The 18,380-nt window shown below is 40.4% G+C and overlaps 1 protein-coding gene across 4 annotated transcripts in view; it reads right to left on the reverse strand.

Annotated features, from left to right (window-relative positions):
* FBLN5 (fibulin 5) overlaps nt 1-18,380 on the reverse strand; it is a 55,798-nt gene that overhangs the window by 13,925 nt on the left and 23,493 nt on the right. The gene's annotated exons all lie outside the window — the stretch shown is intronic.

An 18,380-nucleotide genomic window follows, 5' to 3' on the forward strand; every position in this document is an offset into this window, starting at 1 on the left:
AGTTTTTCTCCTCAAGGAAAGGCTTGCATTATCTCAAACTTTTTGCTACTTCCACATTTGCTATGTCACTGAGCTGGGATTTCCATGCTACAGGGCAGTCCTAGGGAGAGGCTGCTGAAAGGGTTCTGCTACCCCACTGAAAAACAAGACATGAAGGGCAGTTTGAGAGATGAACAAACACAACTCAGACATAAAAAATAAAAATTACTTTTTACCCCCACCAATGCAGACCATCTCACTGTAATTTTTCAGACAGAAAGTTCAACCAAAAATCAACCTTTACCTGACCAAAAAATGTATACTTCCCTGGAATCAATTTCCTGACAATAATACTATTTTTTTCCAATCCCACCCCCCCCCCCCCCCATCTTTATTTGTTATAATGTATTTGGGTTTTTATTACAACCCCTTAGGGTGTTTTTGTTGTGGGCTTTTTTTCCCTTTTTTTAATTTTTTTTTTTTTATTTTTTTGCAAAGGAGGTGAATAGCATTCCTACATTTATATAAGCCAGGACCCTGGAACCTAACTGATTAAAAATGCCTTTCAGAGTCAGAAGTTCATTTTGAGTCACTTGCTCAATATCTTCCCTGATGTTTCAGGCATCAGGTTTGTGTCTAGATGTCAGAAATGGAAATGCCAAAAGATAAATTTTGTCATTTTTCCAGCCAACCTAAATTTCTATGTTATATTAATTGATACCTAAACTATTTTTTATTCCAGCATACTGTGCACTGGCCTTTTGCTGAAACACTATGTCATCCTAGCAATGCTACTCCCTTGATCCTCCCCTGATTCTTATTAATCCAGATTTTGTTGGGTCACGACTGAAAGTATCTCACCAATGCCCTGGTCTGGAGCAGGCAGCAGAGGGCAGGAATTACATCTCTGAATCTGCCCTCAGGGCAGCAAGCACAGCCAGTCAGCTGTACAGTCCTAGCAGTCACAAAATAACTGGTGCAGTCCACCGCAGCAGCATAGCTAACGTGTTCAGATATATAAATAAATACATACATATTATACATATGGAGAGAGACTAGAGTTCTTATCTTGCCAACATCTGCTCCGGACCAATTTATGGTGAGTCAAAGCTGGTTAAGTAACAAGAGGGACACAATTAGAGGTAATTAACTCTGTCAGAAATCGGTTCCCATGTATTTATTGGCCAGATGAAGGTTGGCAAAATGGTGAGGGATGTGGGAAAAGGCTAAGATAACAAGTCTAGACTATATAGGTCCATAAATATGTTCAGTTCAGCTATTGCTTCTGTGATTAGGCTAAAAAATCTGTATCCTCCCTTCACAGCATATCAAACATAATTGGTAGTATCTGAACTGAGATTTTATCTAACCATAAATTTAATAACAATGACATTAATGTTTCCTAAATGAAAAAGCTTTCTATTTGTCATGCTTGCTTATTGTTTTAGGAGTGGTACCTTGGGATTTGGCCAATTCTGCTTTTTCTAGTCTGCACTGAGCTTAAAAAGGAGATTTTCATTTTCCATGTTCCCTGCTTCCAGCAATATTAATAGGGGAGGCAAAGTGAAAACAAAATGAGGGTCATGGTCTCGCCACATATGGTAGCATGACTGTTTGAAGACAACAGATCCTGCACTCTTCTGTGGTGCGTTTTTCTTGCAGGGGTACAGTGTTTTTCACTTAAAGCAATGGGTGGCTATGGGATTGGTTTTGTTCCCAAGTCGTCCTTGTAGCAGTTGCTTGAGCTCCACTTCAGAGAAATAAAAGATGTTGATCCTCTTGCATTTGCTTTATAATAAACAGATTTATTTGCTTACTCTCAGTCTTCACCTTTTTCGGTGGTATTGGAAGCCTATTTCCATTTGAATGCAACACTTTTTACAATGGAGGCCTCCTGTGGAGTTTGTGCCAGAAAGCCTGATGATCCCGAAGCTGTCTATGCAGAACACCTTTACTCCTCACATTTTGCACTGAATAGTACTTTGGTGACTTCACTAAAGAAGTTTTATGCAATCAAAAGGTATAAACAGCTTTACTGGTAGCAGCAAATCTTTTGGGTTGGGCCTGAGTGTGTACATCCAGTTCTGTATTTCCTGTCTGGCATTCTCTAAGATTGTCCCTTACCATGAGGTGCCATTAAACTCTGACTGACCCACCCAACAGAATCAAATAAAGTACTGTTGGTAAGCAGTCTTCACAGCTGAAACAGGTAGTCTAATCCCAGGCTGTCTGCCCCGGATTATCCACGTTATATGGGCTCACTAAGTGAGAGCAGATATTTGCGCACTTTAAAAACCATTGGTGCAAAAATTGGCCAGACATTAGGTATCTTCTTGAAGGATTTTGTTTCAGCTCTTGATTATCCCGCTGTGTGCTATTAAATTAGTGTTCATCTATATTCTCACCCATCCTTCCAGTTGCTGCATTCACTTGTCTTATCCATCTTTCCAGTTGCTGTATTCACATTACTGCTCCCACAGCTAATTCCAAAGGCAGAAGTTCAGGCAGGACTCCAGACAAATTAAAATCTGACTTGAAGTGGGAACGACTCATTTTGTTACCTCCCAGATGAATACTGAGAGCAACCACATGGCCCATCCAGACCACTGCTCTCTGCCTCCTAAGAAATACCACCTACAATGAACAGAGCCTCATGGCTCCGGCCATGAGTTTTAAAGAACTCTGTGTTACTGACAGAATGAGAGAATGGGTAGATGGCATCTCCAGATCCATTTGTAAGGAAATGTGCTGCAAGAGCCGAAGCCTGAACACTCCAAAATTAACTACATAATAAAATTAACTGCTCTCTCTTAGGTCAGTGTGTTTGCCTTAAAAAATTATGGCTGTGGTGGTTTGGTTTAGCAGCTTTGGGGTGTGATGTTGTCTTTACTTGACATTTTGACAAGAGGTGAGGTGGCTGGGGTGATGGGATTTCATTTGGGGATTGCAAGGGTGGAGAAAGTTTTTTTTGTATTTCTGGCTGGCTGGCTGCCTTTTGTAGGATATGATGTGCTGATGCTTTGTTTTTATTGGTACAAATTGTATTTTTAAAGGATGGCAGGATGCCTGGTGACTGGATAGATATCATTTACAATGTCAAAATAAATACATGAACAAATTGTGTTTAGCATGCAAATTACTGGCTTTGTGTTTTATTATCTGTAAAAGCCAATATTAATGCATATTAGTGGATTCTTTAGAATTTAGCCACATCATAGAACAATGAATGAAATTTTTAATTCACAGCTCATAAATTAAAGAAAAAAGAAATCATTTAAAAGTCATGCATACACAAAAAATGAGGCAACATATTAATACAGAAAGGAAACCTATATGTGAAACTGCAGCATAACACTGCTTCTCATCAAGGAAGCTAATTCTTATCAGGAGATCTTTTTTTTTATTATTGACTCACATCCACCAAGAATGCAGGACTGAAACCACTCTTATTTGTATCAATAATATTGCAAGAAATCACAGCATAAAAGAAAACCAACAGTAATCTATTGAATTAAGACCAGACATACTCTGTGCTTCTCAAACCAAAGAGACTAAGACTAGGAGCTCAATAATCCCAAGAAAGAATCATAAATGTGGAATTCTGAGCATCTAGATTTGGCACACTGTTTTCCACTTTTGTGATAAAATGCAGAGGATCACAAGCTGGTGGAGTTAAGAACTAAAATGTCAAATGAAGTCTTATATGAAAGTATTTTTCTAGGTATGGTGGGCACATTTGAAAGTGCTTTTCAAGACAGACAAATGCAAGGTCATATATCAAGAGTAAAAAATGTAGGTCAAAAAAATAACTCTGGGGTTTTTACAGATAACCACTTGGACATGAACTTTTCCTGACATCATGTTGCTGAAAAATCAAGCATAACCATGAGATCACCGAGTAGACACAGGAAATTGTTCTTACCACTGTACATTGCAATAATGACTGTAATACACTTCTGGTGTCAACACTTCAAAAACTGATATTGAAAAGAGATACCAAGAGATTCCAGAGAGTTGTTCCAATCCACAAAGATTTATCTTAGAGCAAGATAATGCTCCATTTAGTAATCTATTTAAGAAAAGGTTCAGGGATTTGCCTGTGATGTATAAGCATCTTCATGGAAACTATGTTCTTATCTGGAGATGGTCACTAAAGCTAAAGCAAAAGACAGTGAGATATAATTCAGTGTTTAGAAGACAAAGTGAAAATAAGACATATACTTTAGTGCTTCTGATTAAGCATCTGCAAAACACATGGTAGATGGTGCATGGAACCTCAAAGTTTCCAGTGGTTACTGAAGCAAACAGAATTATTGACATAGTCAGTGGCAAATTAAAAGAAATATCTGGCTTTCACATCTCTTCTTAGCCTTACAGATAGGACTGTGACTACTGCTGTGAAATTACATATGAAAAAAAATTAGGATGTTAAAGATTGTTCCTGCATTTTAGGGCCTTATACCTCAACAATATTTATTCTTTCAAACAAGCTGTCGCGAAAAAATATATCTTCAAAACACCATTTGATGGGTAAGGTTCAGTGTCTTGGGTGACAAAAAATACAAAATATGTGGTCAAGGTGGTGTCTTAAAGTATTCACTGAGTAACTGAACACCTTTCAATGTTTAGTTATTTTTATCTCTATCCATAATGATCATACCTGAGATTTTCTGTTTGCCTTACCTCATTTTCCATTTCCTAGGCCATTAGGAAATCTAACTGGGGGCCAGCAAAAGAACTGAAAATTAGGTTAGGAATTTGCTAAGTTCTTCCAAATGATTTTTCCATTGCAAATATTTAAATGTATGCATATGCATTTGTACCTTAACCAATAAAAATGATTTTTAGTGAGAGAAATTGTACCTCTAATGCTTTTAGTAACTTCAGAAATATGTGGAAAACATGGAAAATGTTAATAACGTTTTTGTGCTAGAAGATGTTAAGTCATCAGCCTAAATATGTTGGGCATTCCAACCACTTTGCTTTCAGTACACACAGAGTTACTGCTTCTTTATGAAGAATGAATCAAGTAAAAGAGGAAGAATCCAAGCTATTACCATAGACAATCTGATGAATCAAACAGCCTCAAGAGGACTAAACTGCAGCTTAGAGGATGTGGTCATGCAGGAAATAGTAGATTTTTCAGCAATCTAAGTAACTTTACAAGGTGGAAGGGGAAGCCAGGGGAAGAAGCCAGCAGACAACAGGAGAAGGAGCAGAGGTATTTAGGAACTGGGAGAATCTGCCCTGTGGAAGGTGTGGTTCAAAAACTGTAAGCAAAGACACTGCCTTTTGTTTGCTCAGAAAAAAAAGGATTTTGCGTAAAAACAGGACTTTATCCACTAAAGAATACAGAAGGAAACAAAGTCCTAAAGATCAACTCATCAATTCAGAGACTTTCCAGAGTCCTTCAGTTAGGAAAAGGTAAGACAAGAAGATACTTTTAAAGGGAAAAAAAATAATCTTTGTACTTATGAGCATGTGGTTAAATACCACATGACAGAGTAAATGCACAGAGTAGAAAGTTTGCCAAGGAAGTTCCATCCCAAGGAGATGATTTGCACCTGCCCCAACAGGAACAAGGGCAACTATTGTCCCTCAGTCCATCCACCGGTGTTGAAAGCGGTGGCATCTGTGACTGCGCCTATCCCTCCACAGGCGTGGTCTGTGCTCGGGGCACTGAGGCTGCTCCACTCCCTCCATGGCAGCTCCTTTCCCAGCTGCCTGACAAGGGAATAACAGCACTAGCAGAGAGCTGCCATGGAAGGATGTGGGCTTATCATCTCTGAGCTAGAGAGACATCTCTGAGCTTGGAGACTATGACAATTAGAAGCGAAACTTTGCTTGGACTCTCTGAGGAAGGGGGAAGCCAATGTGGACAGCAGATATCCAAGACAATACGCTTTTGGCAATGTGTGCTGTTTCGCAGATGGACTGTTACATTTTGTTCTCTTTGGAACATATTTAGCATGCATGATTTCCTTTCTTAAGTAATGAATTCTGATAATCATGCTACAAATTTCTATGGGTCACAGTAGTAACTATGGCTGTGTTTCCTTCTTTTAATCAGCCATTGACAAAAGTGAGTATGTTTTTGCCATCATGTTTATTTGAGAGCCTCTAGCACCATGGGGTTCAACACAGTAATACTGAAGATTAATTTGACAGTTGTGAGAGCACAGGTCTTGCAGAATGGAAAAAGTTTGCTATGGAAAATCTTCTTCCACCTTTTACAAGGAGGTGTGGGTGATTTTGGGGCCCTATGTCTTTATTTTATGCTGTCTGTGTTTTAGTCCCACTGTTTTACTGTCACAACCCCAGGAGCTAACCTGGCTCTTAAGATGTGATGCTTTGGAAGAGAGGCTTGAAGCTGACAGCTCGTTCCAGAACCTCTGTCTGCTCAAACACTAAAGCTCATTCAGTCATTTATAACCCTCTGGGCTCCATTTTAAAATAATACAAAGATTGGATGTCTGTTTTTTATAGGCATAATTGCAGGCCAGGACTAAACATCCGAGCTTAGTAACGTGGGTATCAGTTCCAAGATTACTTGGAACAGAGCACTTTCCCCAAACTTCTCCTCCACTCCTTATTTGGACACTGAAAAATAATTTCCTCAGTAGTAGATTTTTACTCAGTGAAATCACATGTTTTCTCAAAACTTTTTTTTTCTCAAGATAATTACATTTGATAAGAAAAGGGAAGAAATAACAATGCCACATTCCTAAAGTGCAGACTGAAGCCAAATTCAAACTGCTGCTGTGTGGGGTCAGTGTTTTTTCCAAGGACAACTGACCCCGCTGAGCTTGGACACAATCCAAGATCAACTCCCTAAACACCTGTTTAATTGCATATTTCATTGTCTGAGGATTGGCCATTGATTGCTGAATTAATTTTCTATCTGCATCCCATATGCATTAGGTTATTGGCTGATGGCTAAACAAGAATTAAAATGGGTTTTTTCACACAGAGGGTCAGTCTGGAAATGGATATTAAATAAGTGTGAAGCATGAATCTGTATTTCTGCTCCCTCTGCCTGGTATGTAAATTGCTCAACATGTGTCACAGGTTCTAGCTCTCCTGCCAGCTATCTGAGCCTTTCCTTAGCGAGCACACTACTCAAAGATGATAAACAACAGCTAAACTGTGAAGGACTTTGCTCTTTCAATACAGTTCTAGTTCTGCTTTTGTGGCTGAGATTTACAAGACAGCCATGCACAAAGAAGTGCATAGCAAGGGGACTAAAGGGCCAGCAGCCTCTCCCGTCTCTGCTCAGAGCAGACCTGTGTGTGGCTCATATACCTGCATGAGCACCAATCCTCGCTCCCACCAGGGCTCCCTGTTGGCACACGATCACAGCCACTTGTGTGGACTATTCCTGGTGTCCCATGAGAGCTTCTGCACAAATGCATGGTCACTATGCTGACTCTGGGATCAAAAATTCAACCAAGAGCTTGGCTTAAAGATGGAAACTTCATGGACTGGAACACAACTGTATTCTCTTGATTCATGATTTTCTGCTGCAGATTCTGCACATCTTACGAGATGCATGATCAGTGCATGTGATTTGGGAATCTCAGCTATTTCCCTGCTGCACTTATTCTGTGTCAAATAGCTGGAGTATAGCAAAAAAGAGTGACTCGAGTACCCTGCTGAAGTGAGGTAGACACATTACCATTCCACTGATGACACTGAACCTGCTGAATTAGGGAGTACAAAGTTTTTGCTTAAAATGGTTTTATCTTCATCATCAGTAAATATATTTTTCAGCTGAATAAATGAAGAGTTATTGTGGTTTCTCAAAATTACCTGTTTTGTATGACCATGTGCTACACTGTGATCTGCTGGCAGGGTGGTAAGGGGAGCCAGTGAGCTTTTATAGAGAATACTCCCAGTTGCTGGGAGGTTATCTAAGTAGCACCTTTCTATTGCAATGGAAATGTGCAGTCAGAGCCAGGAAATGCACACTCAGAAATAAGAAAAAAGATCCTTACTATCATCACTTTGCTGCATGATATGAAATAGTCTCAAGCAGGAATCTCTAGAGAAGGCTTATAAAATTTTACAGAAGAGGAGTAGAGCCATTAATCGTGAAGAAGTGAATTTTCTATGGCTGAATTGTATATGCTTTCCTGTAATAGTATGGGTTACTTTAAAAAGACCCTGAAAGAAAGAATATATCAAAAATATAGGCATTTAAAGCATTATTTATAAAGCTTTTAAACATATCAGTCAAATGCTATTGGCTTCTCCTCCAACAATTTTTTTCAAAGACTTTTCTGGTAGAGTACAGAACATGAGAGAACTAAAAGCAGAGAACTGCTATTCCCACTTTTTTCCCCTGGGGAGCTTTGAGAAATCTCAAGCACAAATAGTCCAGCCAGCTGGTTTAGCCAATTGGTGGTCAGTTTACATTTCCTCTAATAAGTGAACTTCTTGACCGTACATTTTAACTGAGTCATTAAGAGCTCCCTTTCCAAGTGTTTTGGCAGGCTAGAGAGGTCTGGGACAGTGAATAAACCACAATAACTAGTAAAGAAGAGAACAGTCCGACTTTTAATACAGCAGAAGAAATTGATCCAAATGGATCCAGAAATTAAAGCCACAGTGAAAACAAAGGGATACAAATATCCACCTGCAGGTTATAGCAGAAACTTTTATTGGAAAGGCTGCTTCTTCCATTAAAATGCAGCCACTTTGGATGTACAACATCAAGCGTGTTGTGCAAACAACTGAAAATTCAAGTGAGATTCTCTATACCCATAGAGATAATTCAGTACGGATGCTGTAGTCACTCTCACAGGATAATTTGAAATCTTCAATATATATGAAAAAAAGACAAAAAGGGATCTCTGTCATGGGATATCATGATAGAGATCACTTGTATGGGATTTGTCACTAACTGATCTCTCACAAAAGCTTCAACAATAATCAAGCATCTCATTCAGTAAAGGACTGGATTCAAAACCACTTGGCTTGAGCATGCAAAGAGGCACCAGCTGGAGGTGGCATGGCTGTAGATTGCCTCATGTCACTTGAAAGTGCATGAGTCTAACACATATAATGGGCACTCCGACTTTCTCCAAGGGGCTAACACTTTACTCCCTCAACCTAGCCATTAAAACCAGGGGAAAGAGCCTGGCTTGCAGAACGTGTGTCTGAAAGTTCGTATAGGGAAGTAGAAAAAATTACCAGAAATGCAGGATTTTTTTTCTCAGTTTTTCAGTGGAATGACTCTTTGGTTTCATGGAGAGAAAATTCAGTCAAGACCATCCAGATCAAGACTTCTGTTTTATGCCAGGATCAATAAAGAGGGATAATATCTGCCCTTATCTCAATTGATTTATTGATTGACAGGTGGAGGACAGGACTCCTGCAAATGTTAGGCAACTTTTATTAGAAATTTTCTTTAATGCAGTTTCAATCTCACATCTTGTCCTGTTTGGGAGTTTTGCAACCATCTAGAACTTGTCATGGTCCTGCTCAAAACTGGCAGTTCTTGGGGCTAAACAAAACAAAACTTTCTGCCCCTAAAGGCTCAGCACATCTCCTTTGAGACCTTGCAATATCAGAACGTCAAAAATTTAGAAATTTTCCATCTTACCTTAGGCCCTACAGGTAACTTGAAGGGGTTACTGAGAGAGCAAGAGAAAGAGAGAGTGAGAGAGAGTGGGAGAGAGTGAAAAAGTCCTCTGAGATGGAACACCTCCTTTTCCTGGGAGGCATGAACTGAGAGTAAGGAGAGCAGGAAAACTGCCAGTAGACATCCACATCACACACTAATTGGAACAAAGTAAACCTCCCATGTCCACACAGTTTTCATTTATCCAGGACAGTTTGCAACTCAGTTGGCTGGTGGCAGTTTTTGGAACATTGCAAGAAAATGTGGTTCAAGCATTATAAAGCAGTGAATGCCAAATCTGAGTTAAAGCCAGTTATTTGAGCAGGGCTTATAGGCATTTTCCAATGATCACCACCACTGAAATAAATAAATAGATGGCTTGCTATGTATACAGTCAGAGGGGAATGTTGCCCAACATTCATAGCTCTTTGCTATTAAGAGTAATGAGGACACAGCTGTCTGAGTCTGGAAGCCAGCATTTGCAGAGATTTTTCTTCTCCACTGGCTTTCTTCCACTACCCATTCTTTGCTTATAAAAGAGCCCAAAAGGTCCTAACATTTATACAAGAATTACCTTGGCTTTGTGGTGCTTTTGAGATTGTTATAAAGCATGCTGACACATGGACGGATTTGAAACTCAGATGAAATCTGAAAAACAATTTTCTCCCCTGATAAGGTCCCTGATGCCCTTAGTGCCAAGCATAACACTCTTTTTAGTCAATCATGCCAGCTCCTGGAGCAGTTGGCAGGAGCTGTTGTTATGGGCAGAGATCTGAAGGTCTCCCTTCTTAAAAATGACTTCTAATTCTCACTGCAGACCCTGTGGTTGTAATGTGAGTTTTGAGTCACACTTAACTGGTCAGCTCTACAGAGCCTCCAAAGCAAATATAAAAGCACCCCACTCCATTAAAGACCTTACAGCACTTCAAAATCAGTGCTAAAACTCATAGTCTATGTGACAAAGAGAATATCATTTCCATTTTATGGGAGCCTTCAATATATTAAAGGCTGGAACCAGTACCAGACACAGGCTACTGCGCTTCAGGCACTGAAGTTTCAGAACCATGGCACAAGGCATGTTGAAATTGGCTTCTGTAAGTCATCTGGTCTCAGCCTACACTCAAAGCAGGGACAATTCAGACAGGCTGCTCAGGGCCTTTTCCAGTTGAGGTTCGAATTTCTCCAAGGGTACAACTTCAGCTACAAAGTTTTTGAACCTTTGTTCCAGTGTTGGACCACTTCCACTGTGATAACTGCAACTTTCTGTATGCAAATGCTACAACTTTCACCTATTCCTGTCCACATGTACCTCTGAGATGGATCTGGCTTCATCTTCTCTGCATACTCACATTAGACAGTGGAAGGCAGCAAGCAGTACAATTCCCTCATAAGCCTCATGTTCTTAAGGCACGTCTAAATCCAGTTCTCTTAACCTCTCCTTGTATGACATGTGTGGCCCTGCTGTAACCACAGCAGTGCCCTTTGCTGCACATCCTTCTGCGTGCCCAGGTCTTTTTTATGTCAGGAAATCAGAATGACTGGGAGAACTGGGTGCCTGTGAAGGCAACAGAAATTGACTGCACTTTGAATTCTCCCCCAGAGGTAGTTAAGAGAAAATATTTGTAATGTGAATCTCTGCTTTTGTAGCAACTGTTGAGGTCAGCATACTATTTCATTTGATGTTGAACAAGCACAGAACCAGACTGCACTGTCACACATACAGACCTGCACATATTCATCCCCCAATCTTCAAGGTAAGGCTACCTTCCTTACCAGAACTCAGAAATTCCTGACTAGTGCTACAAGCTGACTGGACTGGCCACATGACTGGTTTCACAGGCAGTCCCTCCAGCTCTCACATTATCCATGAAATCTCAGAAAGACACATGCTAACACGGAGCATTCCCAAGCCAAATGGTTCATTTCCAAGTGGCCTGGCCTGAAAAAAACCCCATGTTCTCTTTAGGTAATTAAAAAAAAAGAAAAGTAAATAAATAAACAGAAGAGACAATGTTCCCAACCAGCAGGAACATTTAATCTCTGTGATTATTCCTGGAGCAAACTCCTGCTTTTACTTTTAGAAGGCACATCCCAGTAAATTTTCCATCATGTGGGCCTCCTTTAGTGGAAAGTTAATTTAATTTTTTGTCTTTATCATAGTACTTTCTTTTACTAGCCCCTTATTGCCACAAGGTCTCAGGTCATACTGAGTCAAGGGAGGCAAGGGAGCATTCCATTTTAGAAGGCACAATCTCCAGGACAGAAGCAGGCCTAGCAAATTCTTAGCATGATTAGCATTCTACAATTCATAGTCTTTCTCATCATCTCCAATCAGATACTGCAGACAGTGCTTAGTTTAACATTTCATGTCCCTCCTCGGGTTAAAGGGAATGAACCATGGATGGATTGCGTATTTCTGAAATAGTTTCATGTCCCAAGCTTCTAGATGTCAGCTTGCTGATTTTGTGGAGCAGAATATGATAGTATTTTTTATGTTTAGATTATGTACATCACTTACCAGTTCCAGAATGCATGTGACCTGCTGGACCATAAATGGATATACTGGAAATTATCAGCTGCTCATTATCTTTAGAGAAGTTCTCTAGTCTGTATAGGAAACACCTACGCCATTGTTCTCCGGACTCAACTCTATAGTTGGGTTTATTGTCTGAGGAACAGGCAAATATATTTTACTTCTTTCTATTAAATTCATGGCTTTGAAGTCTTATGTGCAAACCTATAAAGTTCTCTTGTACCACTTTTCATCTATGACTAGTTAAACCTCTTGAAAATGTTACCGAGAACAAATTTTGTCCCAAAATGCAATGTACCACCTGAAAAATGTAATACAGGTTTTACAGAACTGTATTTTCAAACAGCACTGATTTAGTGGGGAAGACCATCTCCTTTCTGAAGTTGGCATGCTACAGTCTTTTGGGATGAGTACATGAAATCAACTGATAGCTGTCAATGTACAGTTCTGGGCTATTCCATCACAAAGTCAGCCCTGCTTTTAATTAAAATAATTTCAATCTGCTTCTGAAATAAAGCTCCAGATGCAGTGCTTAGTGATTTGCTGGCAATGAGTGTTGCATATATTGCTGCAGTCTACCTCTGAAGAACAGGAGCACGATCCAAGGCTGCTCTAGCCTATGCCGGGTTTGGGATTCCCCACAGGGTTTGAAATAGCAGGAAATTAGCAGCATGCTATGGCTTTCAGATCACATCTCCTCTCCCTGGCCTGGCTCCTGCTCCAGGATTAAGGAGTGGCAGTCTGGCAAACAGACTCTGCACTGCTCCAAGATTCCTCCTTCGGAAAGGGGATGTCAGGCTACCCGTTTAAGCTATCGCAGCTTTGCGTTGCTCAGCCACAGTGACAATAAATGGTATTTAATGGGTGGAGGCTCTAACCCATGCTATGTGCTTTTATCTGCAGAGTTAGATAAAGCATACTATTTTCTTTTGTGCCTCTGTGCACACTGGAATCTGGAAATATTTACCAAAGGACTCAAAAGTACAGCAACCCACACCTGACAATATCTATCGCACCTCCAACTTGTGTGAGACTTTCTTGCTAAAAATTGTTCCAGGCAGCTTTTAAATTATTCTACTGTTACATATTGTACTATTCCTCCACTACAAAATATGTTCTTGTATAACTCGATACACTGCAGTGCCATAAAGGGCTTTACTATGTTCAGCCTAAAAGTAATTTTCCTTCCTTTCCGCAAATTATAGCCTGTTCAGCAATAATCATTTTTTTGTACCACCTACCATACAAACTTCTGCTTCTCTGTCATTTACAGTTCCAATTACTGTCATCTTACCTTAAGTTTTACAATACACTTTACTCTTTTAATCAAAGTCAACTTCAATAATGCCCCCAACTCATTGCTGCTCTATGGGATTTCCATGAACTTGTCAACATTTATGTGGCAGTAAAGTACTGACACCAAATGTCAGCAGGTTGGAGCCATTCTCAACAGAACATACTGAAGTACCATTTGCTCTGTGTTCTAGAATGAGAAGTCTTAGTAGCACTGCCAAAAATTGCCTAATGCTACTCTGCTGTTGCTATCACTGCCTTCTCTAGATCATCTTTCACCAGATGACCATGTGTTAGGTTATCTTTTCACATACTGCTGGGTTCCAGTCCCTCAATTTCCTGATCACAACTACAGCTTTCCTAGACTTCCCATACTGTTTATACAATCTTCCCATTTGGTGTTACCTACAGATATGTTGGTTGTACAAAATCGATTAATGCCTTTGATCCAACCAGCAATTTACTTGCTCACAAGTTAATGCTCCACTTACTTAGAGGGCTGAATGGAAAACAAGAATTTTACTTTACAAAAAAAACCCCAAAACTAAAAAAAAAACCCAAAAAACCAGAAAAAAATAGAAAATAAAAGCAAGCTCAAAATATTATAAAAAAAAAAGCAGAGATTAAAATCATTTTGTGGAAAAAACAAAAGGAAACCCCAAACAATACTGTCTCAGGCCAAGCAGTAGATTGTGGATTCTTTCAGACCCTGCAAGTTTAAGGTGCATTCCTCTCCCTCTCCTCCTAGAGTCCCTCTGTTTAGCTGAAGCACTTATTTTATCTTCCGTATCTGAATGCTTCATGAATACAGATTTATTCTCACTGTAGTGGCATGTTACTGATGTAGAGCTAATACACAGAAAAAACAAGAACATTTTCCAGATGGACTTATGAGTTTGTATGTCCAAACTTGCAGATGCCCAAGAGAAGACACCATTCACACCCCAGCTTTCAGTAAATGCTAAAGGTCTCTGCCTGAAAACCTAGACTCCTCAAGGGTTTCCAGATGATTGCTTGGATATTCCTCAGAGAAGTAGTCAGTTCAGAAAGCAATATTGAGCAAAGAGGTCTGAGGTTGTACTGTCAGCCTGTGACAAAGGCTGCAGACCAGACCAATGGGCATTTCTGCACTAGATCAGTGAGAACAGGGGACTTAACCAAACTTCGGGGACCTGGGCCTGCATTTCAGCTGTCCTGACACCTACACTTCTGCCTATCCTCTGCACCATCCTTCTCCTCACACTGCAGTGTGGTCTTACACCACAGAGCACCTGCAACCATGAGTTACAATTGAATGAAGAGAAGGTTTTGCTGGTGTTAAAACTGAAGATGGATTTCAGCACATCTTGTCATCCCCAATGGGCAGAGCATCCCAGCAAAGAGACAGAATGCTGGAACAACTGCCCTGAACTGTTGTAATTCATATTTATCTTCTAGCAGCTTTATTTTCTTTGAAAAATTCTCTCATGTCATTGAAGTAGTAAAATGGGAAGGCACAGAACTGGCAGATTAAGGGGTCAGAGCATGTTAAACTCCACACAACATCAGGCAGCTCTTCTATTTCTGTGTGGCAGCTCTGTCATGGGTCTGGTGTTTTAGGGACAAGACAAAGGAACAGTGCCAGCACATTATCACTTCCTATAGAGTCTGGCAAAACATATGGTCCATTTGGCTGATTTATACTGGCAAAGAAGAGAATTCATATTTTCTATATATTTTGGCTTAACATCTATATTGTGACATATAACCATAGCAAATTTCAGGCTGGAACCAAATGAAAAGAAACAAGACTGACCCAAAAAATATAAGAGAAAGGCCAAGAAAAACAGAGACTTTTAAGTCAATGAGAACACTGCCATCTCTAGGCATTGTGGGTGACGCAAATATATGCAAAAATTAACATAGGCTTGAGTAGAGTTCTGGTGCTATGAAAGGCACTGAAATAAATCAGCCTTCCAGGTGAGTAGAGACTATCACATACTGAACTCTGCACATTATGCCACAGGAAGGTAGAGAAAGTGTCACTCATAGGAAAATGAGAGAAAAACAAGCCAAAGAGCTGAGAGACTGGGGAAGGGTGCTCATGATACTTGTCCGTTTTCCAGCACTGTTAAGTGACTTGATTTTCTTTTAAGCCCTGGAACTGTCTAGTTGGTAGGACTGTCTTGCAGGACAGCTATTCCATTAATGAAAGCTCATGAAATCTACTCCAGAGCAGACAGAGCTAATCAGTACACAGTGGCTTTAACTGATTTGGCACTGCTGAAATCCCTGGAAGTAAGACATAATAAAGGCGAGGCAGTAACAAAGCCCCATGTATCAAACCACTGTTAGCAGTGAGTCTAAGGAATCCCTCAGAGATTAATGGCAGGGGTATGAGCCCTGCCCTGACCAGCACATGCCAGAGGATATGGCAGGCTGGGCATGATTACTGCTCCTCTGAATTGAGTCAGATATAACCTCCTGCCAGCTAACTCTGGGTGACAACTGAAGTCTGTGTATTGCTTGGTTCAGAGCCCAGTGACCAGCAACCCCCAATTCAGAGACCAAGCATAACTGAGGCCATTAAACCAGAATATCAGTTGAACTTCTTTTCTTTGCATACCCTTTTCCATCTGTAGTCTACAAATCTCAAGGGAGATGAGATTCTCTGGGTTCTTGCCACTTTGTATACCAAAGCATCATACAGTTCTAAGAAAGAAGGAAAATTGAAATACATAATGTAATAGAGAGGTCACAGTCTAGAAAGATTTTAACCTTCCTGTGACTTCCTGCATGTCTAAGACATAGGCACTGTCCCTTCTGTGCTTATGCCCCTTCTCTGCACTCAAACTTGTTATGTTTTGTAACATGACCCATTCTCATTCAGCTGTCCCCCTCAGTTTGCCACTGTGTTTCCCTCCTTGCTCACAGCTCAGTAAAAAAGAAACTAGAAAACTTTCAATCACTCCCAAACAGCAGATGTACACCTCCACAGACAGAATCAGTTTAGCTCAAAGTAAAGTTGAAACCAATTTCAAACACTCCTGGTGGTTACAATTTTTAATCATGATAATCTGACCACCTGTCTATTTTGACCTTGAAATGTCAAGAAACGCCACAAAATCTAGGAAATCCTTCTTGTGGTATCAGTAATTTAGCAGGAGAAAAATATGGTACCTGACTCCCTAACCATAAGATACTTATGGTTAGGTTCAAGACAGCTTAACTGAAACCTAATAAATTCACTACAAGAGCTTCTGCTTTCAGATCTTCACCAAAGTCAATAGGGACTGTAATCATGGGTCTAAGGGTCCTTGTCTCCAGTTGCTGTCCAGCTACCTTACTCAGTATGACTGTAGTTCATTCAATTTCAGTTGTGGCTATACTGCAGTTGTATTTATTCTGTTTTCACTTTTCACATCATCACACATAAATACAGTCAGTGAGTGGTGTTTGAAAGGCACTGACATGCAGAATGATGGGCTTGCTCCTACTGTTACACTTTGGATACTCAGGAGCCTGCTATTTTTCATTCCAGTGCACAGAGTACCCATTTGCTTAATTACATGCCAGCATTATTGGCTTGCATGTTATATTTTTTGGTTCAATTCTACTCATTTCTTTGTTAATAGTAGAAGTTTCACAAATAAATGAAGCACTTGCCTGTACTTTAACCACCAGACTGTACTCCTCCCACACTGCACTTAGGGAGGAATGAAAGCAGGAACAAGCCAAGCCACAGAAGGCTCAGTTTACCTTGCTACAGATTGATAAATGCAGCAGCTTTTTCTATCAAGCTGACTTCTCTACCACAAATGGATTAACTTCAGTGAAAAACATAATTTTGACCCTCATTCCCCATGGTAAGCAGGACAGGATACCATTACTGACGGTCAAATTTCTGTAGGAATGGCTCTACTAATAGACTCTACTGTAGTGGCTGGATGAGTCTTGCCCTTCCTCAGCCCCAGCTCATCCTCTGTACTGGTGCAAGGGTTTCCTGAGGGAGGAAGGAGCTCTGAGTATTTTCAGATGTACCTTTTAACCCATGATTATTTTACAGTCAGCTCGTGATTACCTTTATGAAGACTGTTGGTATTGTGAATAGATCAGGCCATCAGATCAGAAGCACAGAAGCTGGATCTGAAAGATTTATAGTTATGTTTGTCTGGAGCTGTACAATATGGGTTTATCCAGTGGGGCAGGATTATGTTAAACATGTCTGTACTCCAGGATGTTAATTATCCTTCTTTCATTACTCTCCTGACATATGGTCTTGTATCTTAAAAGTATACAGTTTGTACTTTCCACATGTTTATTTTACCTGGCTTGTCTAGTCTCATTACATTAAATAATCAAGGGGAAACCATACTGAGTTGTGCTAAAACATAAAACAAATACAGCTTAAGTGTGGAGGCCCAAAGGCCAGTGACTAAGATCCTCATCCCTTGACCCTGGAAAGGAGGTAGCAATACCTCCCGAGGCTGGGGTGAGAGAAGCCTTTCTCCCACAAGTCTTTGCAATTAGATGTTAATCCTTTTGGGTTCTGGTGTTCTATTGATTTGCCAAGTATGTCACCCTGTTCAGCCCCTGTTCACCATTTATGTATTCTATGTATTCTCTCCAGAATGTTCTCCCTTCTGTGGACCCCCATTGGCCCTATTTTGGTGCATTGCTCCACCCTGTCAATCCCCATTGGTTGCCCCTGTCCCTAACCCCTCCTATGCACCACTTCTACCCAATGTTCCCATTGGATCCTAGCCCTCTGGATCACCCTGTCTTATCTCATATATAATCCTGGACCCCTAGCCTATCCTTGTTCCATGAACAAGGATAGATTTTGTCTTCTCCTTTACTTTCATGAGGCAGTAAAGGTTTTGGATTCCCAGACAAGAACCTGTCCCAGTGACATCCTTCCTCGGCAGCCTTCTAGTGGAATTGTGCCCTAGACCCAAACACACAGGCCGCCTT

This window comes from Cyanistes caeruleus, chromosome 6 (assembly GCF_971803275.1).
Source record: "Cyanistes caeruleus chromosome 6, bCyaCae1.hap1.1, whole genome shotgun sequence".
NCBI lineage: Eukaryota > Metazoa > Chordata > Aves > Passeriformes > Paridae > Cyanistes > Cyanistes caeruleus.